The 16,212-nt window shown below is 43.5% G+C and overlaps 1 protein-coding gene and 1 long non-coding RNA gene across 5 annotated transcripts in view; one reads left to right on the forward strand and one right to left on the reverse strand.

The window, feature by feature from the left end:
* Positions 1 to 16,212, reverse strand: part of LOC119653858 (acetylcholine receptor subunit alpha-like) — a 391,561-nt gene that overhangs the window by 227,399 nt on the left and 147,950 nt on the right. The gene's annotated exons all lie outside the window — the stretch shown is intronic.
* Positions 9,052 to 15,759, forward strand: LOC119653868. Of its 3 annotated transcripts, none has more exons than XR_005249769.1 (4): positions 9,052 to 9,371; positions 9,517 to 9,674; positions 15,010 to 15,123; positions 15,194 to 15,759. It is a non-coding gene; the product is annotated as an uncharacterized LOC119653868 (long non-coding RNA). The 3 variants fall into 3 exon arrangements; XR_005249770.1 differs by having other exon boundaries at positions 9,354 to 9,453; XR_005249768.1 differs by lacking the exon at positions 9,052 to 9,371 and having other exon boundaries at positions 9,432 to 9,674.

Below are 16,212 nucleotides of genomic sequence, written 5' to 3' on the forward strand. Positions count from 1 at the left end.
AGGGGTGTGTTCTGGGCCCTCTGTTATGGAACTTAATGTACAATGGCATTTTGTGGCTCTCAGTAGGAAAGGAAGTGTTGTCGTCGGATTCGCGATGACGTTGGAGTGGTCAGAATATCTAATCCCCCCAACGAAGTACAAATGTATGTGAACGAGACTATATGAGACTATGGACGATCAAGTCTTAGCGTAAAGACCACAGACTGGAGCTTGCCGAACACAAGAAGTTGGTGCTCTTTACAAAGCGGCGGAAAGAAACAACTGTTGAAATTTGCAGCGGGGCGCATGTTGTTAGCTTTCAGCCATCGCTGGAATACCTGGGAGTAACATTAGACTCCAAGCTGAGGTTTAAACCCCACTTAAAGCTTACTGGGAAGAAAGTGGCGACTATCAGCTTAACAGTAGCAAGGATGTGGCCCGAAGCAAAGTCGCCGAGTACTCTTATCGCGAGCCGTTAGCTCTGAACTTTTATACGAGGCACCGGTGTGGGCGTCGACGATAAACATCGGAGAAAATTTTAAACAGCTTCAAGCTGTATATCAGTTAAGCGCTCTCCGAAGGCGGCATGCGTGATTGCGGGGATGATCCCGGCAGATATTCTAACCGATCAGGCAAGTCGCAAAGTGTGCGGATGAGGTCATGGGCTGCATGGCAAACAGCATGGGACCAGGAGGAGGATGGCCGGTGGACACACAGGCTTATCTCAGATATAAGTATGCGCACTATGCGTAACCACGCTCAGACGAGTTAAGATTAGACTCAGTTTTTAACTGGACACGGTGGATAGAGGAATTACCTCTATAGGTTCGGTCTAGATGAATCGCCTGATCATCTTACGTGAAAAGGTGCGCCCGAAAATGCAGAACACGTCTTCTTCGCCTGCCCAAGATTTAAAAGCTCAAGGAGAAAACTTGAAACAGAGCTAAATACCCGTTTAAAGGTGGAAAATCTGAGAAGGTACATGGTGAAATCAAATACAACCGACGCCGTAGTTGCAATGGTGAAACGGATCTACCAGAAGCTAAAAGCATCAGAAGCCCAGCACAGGCATAGAAGGGAAGCTACTGCAATTAACGCTACGCAAAGCGGTAGCAACCCGTTTAGAGTGAACAACTAAGAACTGAACATCCCCGCGAAGCAATACTAGAACGGTACTGCTGCGGGGAGAGTGTGGCGAAAATATGGGAGGTTTTAGTTGGTAAGAGTCCGGCATGCGTGTCCTAGATTCCAGATGTGCATCCATGGTGGATTTCCCCAGCCAAAAAAGACGGACGGACGGAACTGTGAAGAGTGGCCAGATCACCCATCAGGCGCGACCCCAGCTGTGACTGTGCACGAGATAGTGTTTGCTCATCTCTGGTGCGTGGACCAAGACGGCTATGGGAAGGATATCGGGAACATAAAACCACCGCGGAAGACAACAGAAGGAGTAAACTTACGGTGCAGGGGCTCGGAACCCCAGTACCGGCGGCTTTTGGAAGTGACCAAGTGGGCTCCCCGTCGTCGATATCCCTCGACCGCAGTGCCTCGGTGGTGGATAACTTGGCCACCTTGGCATATAATATTACAACTGATTTTGATCTGGAGAAGGAGATGTTTAAGCGAAGTACGACCTTACCGAGAACACCTGTAACAAGACCAAACAAAGATGAACTGAAGGAAGATTGTTGGACGACAAAAACCGTAATAATACCCACCGCATACGTTCAAGATGCGCGACAGCAAAAGGTGCTCCAGAAACAAGGAAGGGATCCATTCAAAATAAGCTCGTCAACTTTGAGTGCTCCGCCAATGTCGAAGGCGGTAAAGGATGTGGTACAGGCAAGGTCAATAAACGCCAAAAATGAAGAAGCGTATAAACCGCGCTTAACCCTCCCGGGGCTTATAGAGAGCAGAGTCCTGACCGGGAGGAATTACCTTTTACCCAGCTTGGGGCAAAAATAGTTGACCTGCCCGAGTTTATCAAGGGCAAGCACAACGTGCACTAAGCCATAAATAATATGTTGGTCAAAGCTATTGGAGTCTTCAATAATAGATCGCAAATTTAGGAAAAAAATACTAAGGATACGCCGAACCCCGTTGTGCCGACAGTGTCAAAAGCGACCTAAGTGACGCCTAACCGTACTACCATAGAATCATCGCGAAATAAACGAGTACGTGAAAAAGAGGGCGATCCTCTAAATAATCAACATGCGGTAAGAGAAAAGAAGCAATTATAGAGGTATCACGTTGCTGAGTACCATCTATAAGATATTCTCCGCTATCTTACTAGGCCGGATAGCCCCATACACCCAGAACATCATTGGCCCATACCAAAGAGGCTTCATTCCAGACAAATCAGCAACAGATCAGATTTTCTCTCTGCGATTTCCGGCAAGAGATGGAAAAACTGTTGGAATATGGATATCAGTTGCACTATCTCTTTATCTACTTTAAAGCCGCCTATGATAGCATAGGCAGGGTAAAACTATACAAGGCCATGAGAGAATTCGGTATCCCGACGAAATTGATAGGACTAACTAGTCTGACCCTGACCAATGTACGAGGCCAGATAAAAGCAACAGGATCACTCTCAAGATCGTTGTTGATTCGACATCAACAACGGTCTACGACAAGGGGATGCTCTATCATGCGTCCTCTTTAACCTGGCCCTTGAGAAAATGATCCGTGATGCTGAGGTAAATGCAAGAGGTACGATCCTCTTTAAGTCCACCCAACTACTGGCCTATGCTGACGATATCGACATCATGGGAAGAACGACCCGAGACTTACAAACTGCCTTCATCCAGATCGAACAGGCGGCGCGAGATCTTGGGCTGCACATCAATGAAGGCAAGACAAAATATATGGTGGCAACGTTAGCACCGAAAACCAACCAACCAACGACATAAAACCGCACTGGTCAAACGGATAAGAGACTACAACTTTGAGACCGTTGATAATTTCTCCTATCTAGGGTCGGAAATCACAACCGATAACAGCTACGATAATGAAATCCGCGCACGGTTGTTGTCAGCCAACAGAGCCTATTTGAGCTTACAAAAAGTGTTCCGCTTAAAACGTCTCACCATAGGGTCAGAGTTCTTACTGTACAAGACTATGATCTTGTCAGTCCTCATGTATTCCTCGGAAACTTGGGTTCTTAGCAAGAAAAATTGCGAACTTTTGACTGCATTCGAGAGAAGAATCCTCCGAAGAATTTTTGGCCCCCTACATGAGGGTGGACGATTCCGTAGCCTACATAACGACGAAATCTATGAGCGATACCATGACCGTCAGGTTGTGGATATAATCCGGCTCAATAGGTTACGGTGGGCGGGTCACTTAATCCGTATGAATGAGGATGATCCTGCCCGGAAAGTCTATAAGGGAAATATCTATGGTAGAAAAAGGAAATGAGGCAGACCCTGCCTGAAATGGAGCGATGGCGTAGATCAGAACGCCAGACAGCTTTTAAGGATATCAAATTGGTGGACGTCGGCCCAAAACCGGGATGTTTGGAGTTCCTTATTAAAGCAGGCCTAGACCGGATACCGGTTGTTGCGCCGTTGATGATGATGATGATGGTGGTAGCAAAAAATACTGCGCCATCACCACCCTCGACGTGATGAATGCTTTGAACTCATCGCAATGGCAGCATATAATAGGATCCTTAAACCAGCTGAATGCTTCCTTGTATAATCAGCTAATCACCAGGAATTAATTCAAGGATTGAAAGTTTCTTGTTAACCGGCGGGGTGCATTAAGGGTCAGTGCTGGGCCCATTACTCTGGAACGTGATGTGCGACCATGTGCTGCGCATTAAACTTCCGCGGCAAGCTTCCCCTATCGGCTATGCAGATGACTTAGAAATTGTTGTAGTGGACCTGGAGGATGTTATCGGGGCATATGAGACATCGGTTTGGCTGATCAAGGATTGGTTGATGTTGCATGGATTAGATTTAGCGAAACACAAAACTGAAGCTGTAGTAGTCAGCAGCTGAATGCAGTTAGTGGAACCATAAGTTGTATTCAGGAGGAGCTTCGAAGACCGGTGCGCTTACGAAAAAGCAGCAGGGAACGAACAGTTTGCACAGTACGAGTAAGACGATAGGGATTTAACCCACCCCTCTAGATGGTTCCGTGGGGCATAGCGGGTGAGGAGAGTTACAAAAAAACAGACGGGTAGGCGGGCAGACGGAGAGACAGACATTGAATTGAATTCACACAAAATGAAACCCGGTGAGATCAAAATGCCAGGTGCATATACTTCTCGAGGGTTTAAACTGGGAAAAGTGACGGGCATTTTGGAGGAACTGGATTTTTGCAAGCTGCCAGAACCAAAAATTTGTTAGTTAGGTTAATTGGTTATGGCATACTGGAGATAGAACAATATTGAAGAAAGGCAGATTACTAGGAACTTTGCATAAATGCATGGATAAAATTAGTTAACAAGATTGAATACCTACCGAGGGTTTAGCCCGGCTATTGAGCGGATGTAGATTATACAGAACAGATATTTACTGGGAATATTAATAATTGACTTAGAATGCAAAAGCTGGCGAAAACTAAGAAATCTACCGCCCGACAGAATGTCGTCAGGTTTGTCTAAAAAGCTACGTCAGATACGTCTCCGTTGAGAGATTTCTGCTTGACGGGATACAAGAAGATATACAAATCCATCTGGAAGTCCAAAATTCTGGTAATACATATATTGAATTCAGTAGTCTTTGCCAGACATACCACTGAGCTAGACAAGTGTTATTGACGGTTGCAAATAAAACTGACCAAATAAGCAGGTTGATAAGAAAACTTCGGTAGAGGTTGAACTTCTAATCCAATCGGCGGAGGAAGTGAGGATTTTATGAAAAGAGGGGAAGGAGAAATCTATAGAAACTTGTGTTGATCACCCTTCACTTTGTTAGATAATTTGCTCGGGATAATTTAGAAGTTAGACATCTGTCAAGGAGGGAGCAGTGATGTCTATCTTGCAATTTCATTGGACGAACTACAGTAATAAGGAAAAGGTTCCAGGAAGTCCACAGTAATGGACAAAACCAAGTTCTTATTTCACTTCATATTTTCTCTTATACATATAAGTTAGGCAGATTCTTGTGGAGGAGTCTAATTGTAGCTGAGTTCGAAAGGTGAAAGAAGATGCCTGGAGATAATTCTTGGTGAAATAGTGATACTGGAAAATATAGTAGAAGTTGTGTTGGTGGTCAAATTGTAGTATAGTTCCCAGGGAGAAACGTGGATTGGTACCCACGATGGAGCATAAAACATGGGAAACGCCTACTGAACCAACACCAACAGCTCTTTTACCAAACCCTACCTTCACCTCCACGTGGTGACCGCTGGGAGCTCTTTCTTAACGAAAAGCTGCAGACGGAGAAGGATGAAGGCGAACCTCCCGCGCCTAAAAACGGAACAAATTCTACCAACTGATCCTCCACGTTGGTGTTTGGGTAAAGCTGACAACCCTACACGGAAAACAACTTGTTAGGAAGCGACAGCAGGAGCCTCGGACTGAACGGATAACACAACGACAAACCCGGCAACGAAAACGAAATAACGATTTGCGCATTTTCTCATGGAACGTGCACTGTACAGAGATGGAGCTGTCAAGCAGCTAGCTGATACCCTGTCCCAATAGGACTGTAACAGCGTTGCAAGTAATCCGTTGAGTAAGGACCCGTTTCTTGAAGAAGAGCCACTCAACCAATATATGGTGCGGCCATCCAGAAAACCATGTGCTCGGAGTAGGTTTCTTAGTCAGCCAAAAAATGAAACCTGCTACTATCGGCTTTGAAAATGTAAGCGAAAGGCTATGCACTCTGCGGCAAATTTAGAAATATAAGCCTCATTAACGGTCACGCCCCTACAGAGGAGACTGCAGAGTCGGAGAAGGATACCTTCTACGAGGCAGTCGGACGAATCCTCGAAGCCTGTCCCAGATATGATATTAAAATTATACTTGGGAATTTTAACAACCAAGTAGGGAAGGAGCCCGTATTCAGGCGATACGATGTACACCAAAATACAAATGATAGCGGGCTGCGGATTATTCAGTTAGCAGTGTCACACGAAATGGTTGTTGGAAGTACCTGGTTTGCGTGGAAAGCGGTCCACAAACATACGTGGGCCTCTCCAGACGCGACAACTTTCAACGTGGACAAATTGACCACGTGTCGATTGAACGCCGCCACCTCTTAGCCTTGAGGAATGTCAGAACATATAGGGGGGCCAATATAGACTCGGATCACTATCTCATTGGCATGGTGTTCCGAGCTCGAATAACAACACCACCCAGAATCCCCACTGACAATCAGGTGAGAGGTAACGCTGAAGCCATCCACAACACAACCTCCGCGACACCTATAATAGGGAAATAGATGCCGCAATAACTGCAGTGAACAGAGGACCTGGAGATGAAGCATCAGCAAATGATCTTTACAACCACCTGCAGAACGTTATCATTGATACGACCCCATACATACTTGGCCCCAGCCGCAAAAGGAGTCGGAACGGCTGGTTTGACTATGAATGCAAGCTAGCAATGGAAGGGAAGATTGCTGCATACCGAATAATGTTGCATTCTCAAAGAACGCGGGCACTCGCAGACACTTATCACGAACTCCGTCGAGCGGAGAAGCGACTTGACAGACGGAAAAGGGAGCCTGGAAGAAGCAACAAGTCTATGAACTAGAAAAGTACAGGGAGCAACCGCACCAGGAGCGGAAGTTTTACCAACAAGTCAGCAGGATGAAGCCTTATACACCTCGATGCTCATCCTACCGAGACAAAGAGGGAAATCTGATTTCCGACAGAATGGGCATATTGGAGCGATCGGTTGAGCTACTGAACAACCAGAATATCGGCGAGTTGAAGGTCTCGCCAACTGAAGCAGCGGACAAATGCTGCCACCACCAAGTTTAGGAGAAATGGTCCGTACAATTGATCGGCTAAAAAGTCATAAGTCGCCAGGAGCCGATGGAATTACAGCCGAATTAGTGAAATATGGAGGCGACCAATTACACCAACTGGTTCATCAACTGATGCTCAAGGTATGGGACAGCGAATCAATACCTGACGACTGGCAAAGAGGCATTATCTGTCTCATACATAAAAAGGGAGATATCATAGAGGGCAGCAATTATAGAGGTATCACGTTGCTGAGTACCATCTATAAGATATTCTCAGCTATCTTGCTAGGCCGGATAGCCCCGTACGCCCAGAAAATCATTGACCCATACCAAAGGGGCATCATTCCAGGCAAATGAGCAACAGATCAGATTTTCTTTCTGCGGAAGCGATGGAAATGGAATATGGACAACAGTTGCACTATTTATTCAGCGACTTTAAAGCCACCTATGATAGCATAGCCAGGGTAAAACTGTACACGGCCATGAGAGAATTCGGTATCCCGACGAAGTTAATAAGACTGACTAGGCTGACCCTGACCAAGGTGAGAGGCCAGATGAAAGCAACAGGATCACTCTTAAGACCATTCGACAGCAGTAACGGTCTACGACAAGGGGATGCTCTATCATGCGTCTTCTTTAACCTGGCCCTTAAGAAAGTGATCCGTGATGCTGATGTAAATGCAAGAGGTACGATCCTCTTCAAGTCCACCCAATTACTGGCCTATGTTGACGATATCGACATCATGGGAAGAACCACCCGAGACGTACAAGCTGCCTTCTTCCAGATCGAGCAGGCGGCGATTGGCGCGAGATCTCAGGTTGCACATCAATGAAGGCAAGACAAAGTATATGGTGGCAAAGTCCGCACCGAAAACCAGCCAATCAACAACATCGAACCGCACTGGTCAAACGGGATGAATAAGGATAGGAGACTACAACTTTGATACCGTTGAAATCACGACCGATAACAGCTCCGATGATGAAATCCGCGCACGGTTGTTCTCAGCCAACAGAGCCTATTTCAGCTTCCAAAAACTGTTCCGCTCGAAACGTCTCACCATAGGATCAAAGCTCTTACTGTACAAGACTATGATCTTGCCAGTCCTTATGTATTCCTCGAAAACTTGGGTTCTTAGCAAGAACAATTTCGAACTCTTGGCCGCGTTCGAGAGAAGAATCCTCCGAAGGATTTTTGGCTCCCAACATGAGGATGGACGATTCCGTAGCCTACATAACGACGAAATCTATGAGCGATACCATGACCGTCCGGTTGTGGATAAAATCCGGCTCAATAGGTTACGGTGGGCGGTTCACTTAATCCATATGGATGAGGATGATCCAGCCCGAACGTTCTATAAGGGCAATATCAATGAAAGAAAAAGAAGACGAGGCAGATCTTGCCTGAGATGGAACAATGGCGAAGGTCAGGACGCCAGACAGCTTTTTGGGATATCGAATTGGTGGACCTCGGCACAAAATCGGTATGTCTGGAGTTCCTTATTAAGACAGGCCTAGAGCGAATACCGGTTGTTGCGCCGTTGATGATGATGTATTTCAGTATCAAGTAAGATTACATCTAGTCAACTCCACGATAGAATAAAAGTGAAAAGGAGAACTGAAGGAAACAAAGGAGGTCAGGAAGGCACAATCAGGAGGAGTTGAGAGATGCGGGTTTGAATCTAGCAAAATTTGCATAAATAGCAAGCTTCTGCGCTTTCGAGTTGAGGCCATTGGAAGCAACGTTGATGAGGATAAATAATAGATCGTTTGAAGCGATGTTGTCCTTTTGCTATCAGAAGACCGTTGTGTTATCCAAAATTGCTTGAAATTGCTAGTTTAACTTAGGAGTGTAGCAGACCTTACCAAAAATTTGAGAGGGACTGCCTTCGGTTGGATCTACGACTCTCGACGTTTCAAAAAATGGAGGCAAGGAATTTTGGCAGAACGCCAACATTTGAATTCACCGCTCCTTTGGATATTTGAATTCCTGGAAATTCTAAATACTATATTTTACCTAAAGTCTTGTTTATTTCGTAGTACACACTGACATTTTCTGAGTACTAAATTACAAACTGCCCAGTGGTCTATTGTGGGACGTAACCATAAACAGTTGGGACCAGAATTTTCTCCTATAATGAGTACCTCCTAATTTAAATGAAGCATTTACCGGTGCAGTAGAAGTTAATTATGAACCTATTTTTTAGGTGGAAAGACCGTAATTTAATGCGAATGGATCAAATAGTTTTCGATTGGTCGAGAGGGAACTACTATAGTTCAGCTTTCGAGACAAATTCCGGCCTATTAATTGCCGAGAGGGTTGTGTAAGGTTGTTTTTAGAAAACAAAAGTAAATGTGACGTTCTTTATCATGTAAAGTATTTCGGTCGAATCTTTTTAACAATTTTAAATGACTTATGACGACATATAGACAGAATCCGGTTAAAGTGGACTATGTTCATTTTGAAAGGTTAGTTTCCCGATGCCATATAGAAAGTTATTTAGGTCCAAGAGTTCTATACGAAAGCAATCTACTTTCTAATTATTAATAGGTAATCATGTTTATATCGTTGCGTCTGAAGTAAGAGAAATAAATATAATTCCTCCGATGTAAGATCTTCAAAGCAGATATCGTCCAGTAGTGATCACAGTGGTGCCTTCCTTGAAAAGAGACTTTTGTATTGCTCTGTGCTGTTAGCCCTACGGGAAGTATGTCAATATCGCGTGCAACCGAATCCTAATTAACAACCTTACTGCAAACATTCAATTTGAGGTAATTTTCTTATAACTATTTCTCTTTTTAAATTTCTTACTGTTGTGTTAATGTGGCATGTGGTCACGTGAAACTCCGTAAATGTTCTATGCGTAACGTATTAGTGGCTATACCCTATATTGGGGAAATCCTAAAACAACCTATTATATAAGGCTTTTGGAAAGTCGATTTGTTCACATAATATAACAAGTTACTTACGACCAGCAACAATTTCTCTTGTTGGTATATGCCGTCATTGTGGTCCTCGCCGGTGTGCGCACACAGCATCTTGGAAAGTGTCAGGGCAAGGTGATTTGAGCGGAGGAAAACCATTGACATATATCTTTACAAATAAACTGTTGGAAAGGGTTTCCATGTGCTGGAATCGATAGGGGGGATGGCTTCTCGATGTAGTAACATGCGTCCTGTATTCCACTGTCATGAATTCTTAGTATAGCACTGGTGGTCGTAATATACGAATCTATAATCACCCCAGAGCATAGACTTTTTTCAAGTAGAAATTCTAACCATCTTCGAGGACGAATCGACCACTGCAGATTTCCTCTCAGGTGCATTAGGATATTGTTATGAAATATAGGAGATTAAGGCGGTCAAACAACTATCCTGAGTGGTCGAAGACGAGCTAGAGGGAAGAGCTATTCCAAAACCTGAAAAAAATTGGCTAAGTGGCCGTGAAGGTGTACCCGCAAATACTGAAGCTCCATCAAAATACTTGGTAGACACAGTCTTTCACGCCTCTGTGCTAGCAAGGCTCGGGAAAGGGAGGGGGGGGGGGTTCCTTGAGTACTTCGATTCCTCACGTGTTATTTTACAAAAGCAACAAGTCTATTCCGATGCGTAAGACCGCACAAGTTCTGAAAATACCAAACAAGAGGATTCGCAAACGCTTACCGAGATAAACGTTAACGCGAGCTAAAACCTGAAACCCGAGTGCCGCGATCGAGGGGAAGGATCCATAGCTGATCACACCCTCGACCATTGATTCACTGGTTTTCGATTTGCGTGCAGACGCGGCCCCTGAGATTCTCTCCCCTCCTCGACATGCTGAGCCCAATTTTTGGAAGCTGTCCCTATTTAATTGAGTTTTGCGGGGTTAAGGAAAAAGAAAAGGAGGTCCTCAAACTGCAAGAGAAACACTTGATAATTAATTTTGTATTCATGCAAAGAAAGAAATTAGGCAAAGAAATAACCATTCACATTCATTAGAAAAAGAAATTATAAAAGATAAGAAGATTAATAAATAAATAAAATAAAAAGAAAAAAACACTTCAAGAAAAAAGAAAAGAAACAAAAGAAGTGGTAATAAAAAAAGAAACGAAAAATTCTCTCAGAGCTCTGTTGATCACAATACCACAACAGGTATCTTCCATTAATTCGACACCTAACCAGTATAATTTGGCATCGTTCACATTTTCTGCCATCATATCGAATATTAATAAGACAAGAACCGTCTAAATATGGATTATTTCCTATCTACACAATCAATAAAAATGAGCATCACAGAAAAACATATAGTCTTTAGAAAATTCGTTAATTCATTGCCTAAGAACCCTCTTGCGGCTTCTCCATCATCATCATCAACGGCGCAACAACAGGTATCCGATCTAGGCCTGCCTTATTAAGCAGCTCCAGACATCCCGGTTTTGCGTCGAGGTCCACCAATTCGATAGCTCTAAAACCTGCCTGGCGTCTTGACCTACGCTATCGTTCCATCTCAGGCAGGGTCTGCCTCGTCTTCTTTTCCTATCATGGATATTGCCCTTATAGACTCTCCGGCTGGATCATCCTCATTCACACGGATCAAGTGGCCCGCCCTGCGTAACCTATTGAGCCGCATTTGATCCACAACTTGACGATCATGGTATCGCTCATAGATTTCGTCGTTATGTAAGCTACGGAATCGTGCATCTTCATATAAGGGGTCAAAAATGCTTCAGACGATTCTTCTCTCGAACGCGACCAAGAGTTCTGAAGTTTTTTTTGCTAAGAACCCAAGTCTCCGAGGAATACATGAGGACTGGCAAGATCATTGTCTTGTACAGTAAGAGCTTTGACCCTATCCGCTCGAAACGTCTCACCATAGAGTCAAAGCTCTTACTGTACAAGACTATGATCTTGCCAGTCTTCATGTATTGGTCGGAAACTTGGGTTCTTAGCAAGAAAAATTGCCAACTCTTGGCCACATTCGAGAAAAGAATCCTCCGAAGAATTTTTAGCCCCCTACATGAGGTTGGTGGACGATTTCGTAGCCTACACAATGACGAAATCTATGAGCGATACCATTACCGTCCGGTTGTGGATCAAATCAGGCTCAATAGGTTACGGTGGGCGGGTCACTTAATCCGTATGGATGAGGATGATCCCACCCGGAAAGTCTATAAGGGCAATATCTATGGTAGAAAAAGAAGACGAGGCAGACCCTGCCTAAGATGGAGCGATGGCGTAGGCCAGGACGCTAGACAGCTTTTAGGGATATCGAATTGGTGGACCTCGGCGCAAAACCGGGATGTCTGGAGTTGCTTATTAAGGCAGGCCTAGACCGGATACCGGTTGTTGCGCCGTTGATGATGATGATGCTATCATAGGTGGCTTTAAAGTCGATGAAAAGATGGTGCAACTGATGTCCATATTCCAACATTTTTTCTAGTGAAGCCTCTTTGGTATGGACCAATGATGTTGTGGGCGTATGGGGCTGTCCGGCCTAGCAAGATAGCGGAGAATATCTTGTAGATGGTACTCATCAACGTGATACCTCTATAATTGCTGCACTGTGTGATATGTCCATTTTTATGTAAGAGACAGATAATGCCTCTTTGCCAGTCGTCAGGCATTGATTCCCTGTTCCACACCTAGGGAACAATTTGATGAACCACTTGGTGTAATTGATGGCTTCCATATTTAACCAATTCGGCTGTAATTCGATCGGCTCCTGCCGATTTCTATACTTGGGGTGGTTGTATTTGTCCGTCGTGTTAAGTTGACAATACCTCCAACTTGCCGATGTTCTGGTTGTTCAGTATTCATCAAAGTACTTAATCGCTCCAATATGCCCATTTCATCGGAAATTAAATTTCCCTCTTTGTCTCGGCAGGAGGAGAATCGAGGTGTATAAGGCTTCATCCTGCTGACTTGTTGGTAAAACTGTTGGTTCTCCCAGGCTTCCTTTTTCCGTCAGTGAAGTCGCTTCTCTGCTCGCCGAAGTTCGTGATAAGTCTCTGTGCGTGCCCGTATCTTTTGAGAGTACGGTATGTATGCATCATTCTTCCGTTCCGTTGCAAACTTACATTCATTGTCAAACCAGCCGTTTCAACTTTTCTTCCGAAGGCTCTAGTCTAGTTTATATCTGAAGGGTGCGTTCTGGTAAATTCCACTAGATCATGCGCCGAAGGATACGACTGCTTTCACAGTTCCATGGTAACTACTCTATCGGGTTCTGCCGTTTGGGTTCTGCAATGCAACTAAAACCATGCAGTGACCAATGGGCAAAGTCATTCCTGCCTACTTGCGCCATCAAGTTTTAGTATATATAGATGACTTGCTGCTCACCGCAGAGATTTTCGACTAGCACTTGCTGTTCTGAAGCGAAGCGGTTCTCTGAATGACACGAGCTGGCTTAACATTGGTTTTTTAGTCTCTCTCTTGTTCGTCTCCGGTCACTCAGGATGGTCGTTTGACCATCGCAATTTTCAATTAGTCATTACAAATGGCACCCAACGTGGAGCCATTTTTCAAAACCTAACTTCAGCCAAAATGTCAGTCACAATTTCTAATGAGATTGCTAAGGCTTTTACTAAATCTCTTTTAGTTAGTTGACGATCTTTCATAACCGTATCCTGCGTATTTGCTGCACTACGAGTACGTTTGAGGCATCAACCCATCTTTCTAAACAAAGGTGAAGAATTCTCATATACTTTTAACAATAATTCATTTTGGTGATAAAATTTTTGGCATCACCACTTATTCGATCCTTTCCGTAAAAGGATAATATTGAACGTTAACTTTGAATAGTTTGTGAATATCTGCCAAATACTTGAAAACTGTCAAGCGCTCATCAAATGAGTCTAGGTATTGAAAAATAATCCGAAGAATCAAATATCGCCTGTAACGATCTACGACTTGGTCGGAATCACTGAGAAGTCGTAGGAGGATTGGTTTCACAAATTTCATTTATTTGAGCGTTTTTTGTTGTTCGTTCATTTCTACCTACAAGCCCCATTTTCGTGATTCCACCTGTTTTTCCAGCTTGAGAAACACAGATAACAATCTTAATGACGAAAGAAATTACGATGATCTAACGATCATTCTGAGTGGCCGGAGATCATCAAGAAGGAAGAGCTATTCTGGAAATCTAAAAAAACATGGCCAAATTGACCGTAAAAGTCCGCCCGCAAATTTTGAAGCCCCATCGAAGTGCTCCGTCGAAATGTGCTTGCGCGCCACTGTGCTAGACAAGCTCGGGAATGTGGTGGGGGGTGTCCTTTACGCATTTCCATTCCTCATGTGTTATTTCACAAAAATCCACGTGTCCTTTTCTTGAAAATTACTCAAGCACGAGGATTTAGGTGCTCCCATACAAAAAAAAAAAAGAACCGCGCCAAGGATCATTATTATTATTTACTCGTTCGATGGCTTCACGGTCCGAGACTCACTTCCAAATTGAAGACTGTCAATTCAGCTCATCAGCTATCCCTTTAATCAGCTGGTTCTCGGTCCCGCTAATCTCTGCATCTTCATTCGTCTCAACCAGACCAACCGTTAGGGGAACGGAAAAAGAAATTGGGAGAAGTATATTGCATTAGGTAGAGAGCGTTAAAAATGGAAGAAGAGGAGAGAATATTGCGCATTAGTAGATGCATTTCCTTTTTGATTGTCTCTGGAAAAGGCAAAGGGAGGACTTATCCTGTCGCACAGACGCGAACACTACACTACACAATGAAATGAAATGCAAATATTAACTGCAGAAAGGGGAATTTTAGAATCAATTAGACCTGGATAGGGACGGGTAGGGTAGGTGCGACACGAGGGCTGTGCCTCAATGTGGGCTGAAGGTTGGTGTTTCCGATGTAGATTGTCCTCCTCCGGTAGGCAAGCCATGAGAAATTTTTTTTGTACCGCGCAAATGGTATGAAATGTCAAACGAACTTCACCATATTCCCGAGCCAGGCAAACCACTTCTTTACACTAATTACCTTGGATGACTTAGCTCCCCTTTTTGGGTTCTTCGACAGCCACAATTAGAAAAGGTCCAAGCTCTCATGCCGAGGACATTTCTTAACGACGCTTCCACTCAGTACCTGAAAGTCATTACATTTCCATAACCGGTTTATCTTTTCAGACTTTCGTTAGAACGCCATAAAGAAGCACACGTGAATCAAAGTGTAGTTGAAAAGACAATTCCTGAGATCGTTTAACTTACACAACGTCCATTTTTGAGGTTTGCTACCTTAGGGTAAATATGCAGTAAATTCATTTAGAGGGATATCTCCCCTGAATATCTTTAATAATCGACTTTACAACAGGAACGCGTCACAGGTTGCAGGCAGAATAGGTCAAGAATATAGAAACAGTGTTCTTGCAGCACTACCTAAAGTATCTGCTAAGCAGTCCCTAGATACGCTTCACTTGGCATATATCTGTCAAAACAGAAACAATGAATCGGCTTTTCAGTAGAAGTGTCGTTAGATTGATGATAAGAGGAGATTCTCGCCTGAAAGATCTGATTTACCGGATGATACTGAGGGTAGTACGAGCTCAGTATGCAGAATACATAAGAGAAGAATTGTTGGATTCTGGATACTTAACCAGTTCCGCGGACAGCGATGACGAGGAAAATGAGCTTAACGAAATTGTGAATGGTCGGGAATGACACCCTTAAGATGGGAGAGATGGTATACCATATGTGAATTCAAAAAGTGCATGACATTCTATCTTCATCTGAAAATACTATTTAGAAATATTTAAACCAAGAAATTATGTGACAGTTGAAATTTAGTGCTACCTTTGTTTTCGTTTATTTATCATTTGGTGGAATCGTCACCAAACCTTTATTGTAGCTTTTTAAAAAATAAAAGTCAGATCGATTGAATGTTTGAAGTCTACTTATTTTAGTCGGCAGGACCTGTTATCGAAAAAGTTAATAGGAATGTTACCAGGGGTCTAGTTTAGGGAAAAGCGAAAAGTTGTGTACTCTTGGGGTCGGAAATTATGAAGTTGAATGGTTGATTACAGGAAAAGTATTTAACTAATTACTAACGGTCGATCCTGATGTCGATTCAGGTAGAAAGGATAAAATACCAGATGTATAAGCTTAAATCCGCGTGTTTGCTCATAGATGGCGTCAGTGCGTATCAAGCTGCTATGATTACGCTATATTTCTTTTAGTATGACATTTGTCAACAATTGTCAGTCCATTTCATCAGCAATTTCATATAAAAACATATTTTTTCTCTTCAATAATCATTACCAATTTTTTTTCCAATATCTTTTAAGATTTACTTTCTTAGAATTCATTGGTTGATTTCTTGGGACAGACTAAGTG

Source organism: Hermetia illucens, chromosome 1 (assembly GCF_905115235.1).
Source record: "Hermetia illucens chromosome 1, iHerIll2.2.curated.20191125, whole genome shotgun sequence".
In the NCBI taxonomy this organism is placed as follows: Eukaryota; Metazoa; Arthropoda; class Insecta; order Diptera; family Stratiomyidae; genus Hermetia; species Hermetia illucens.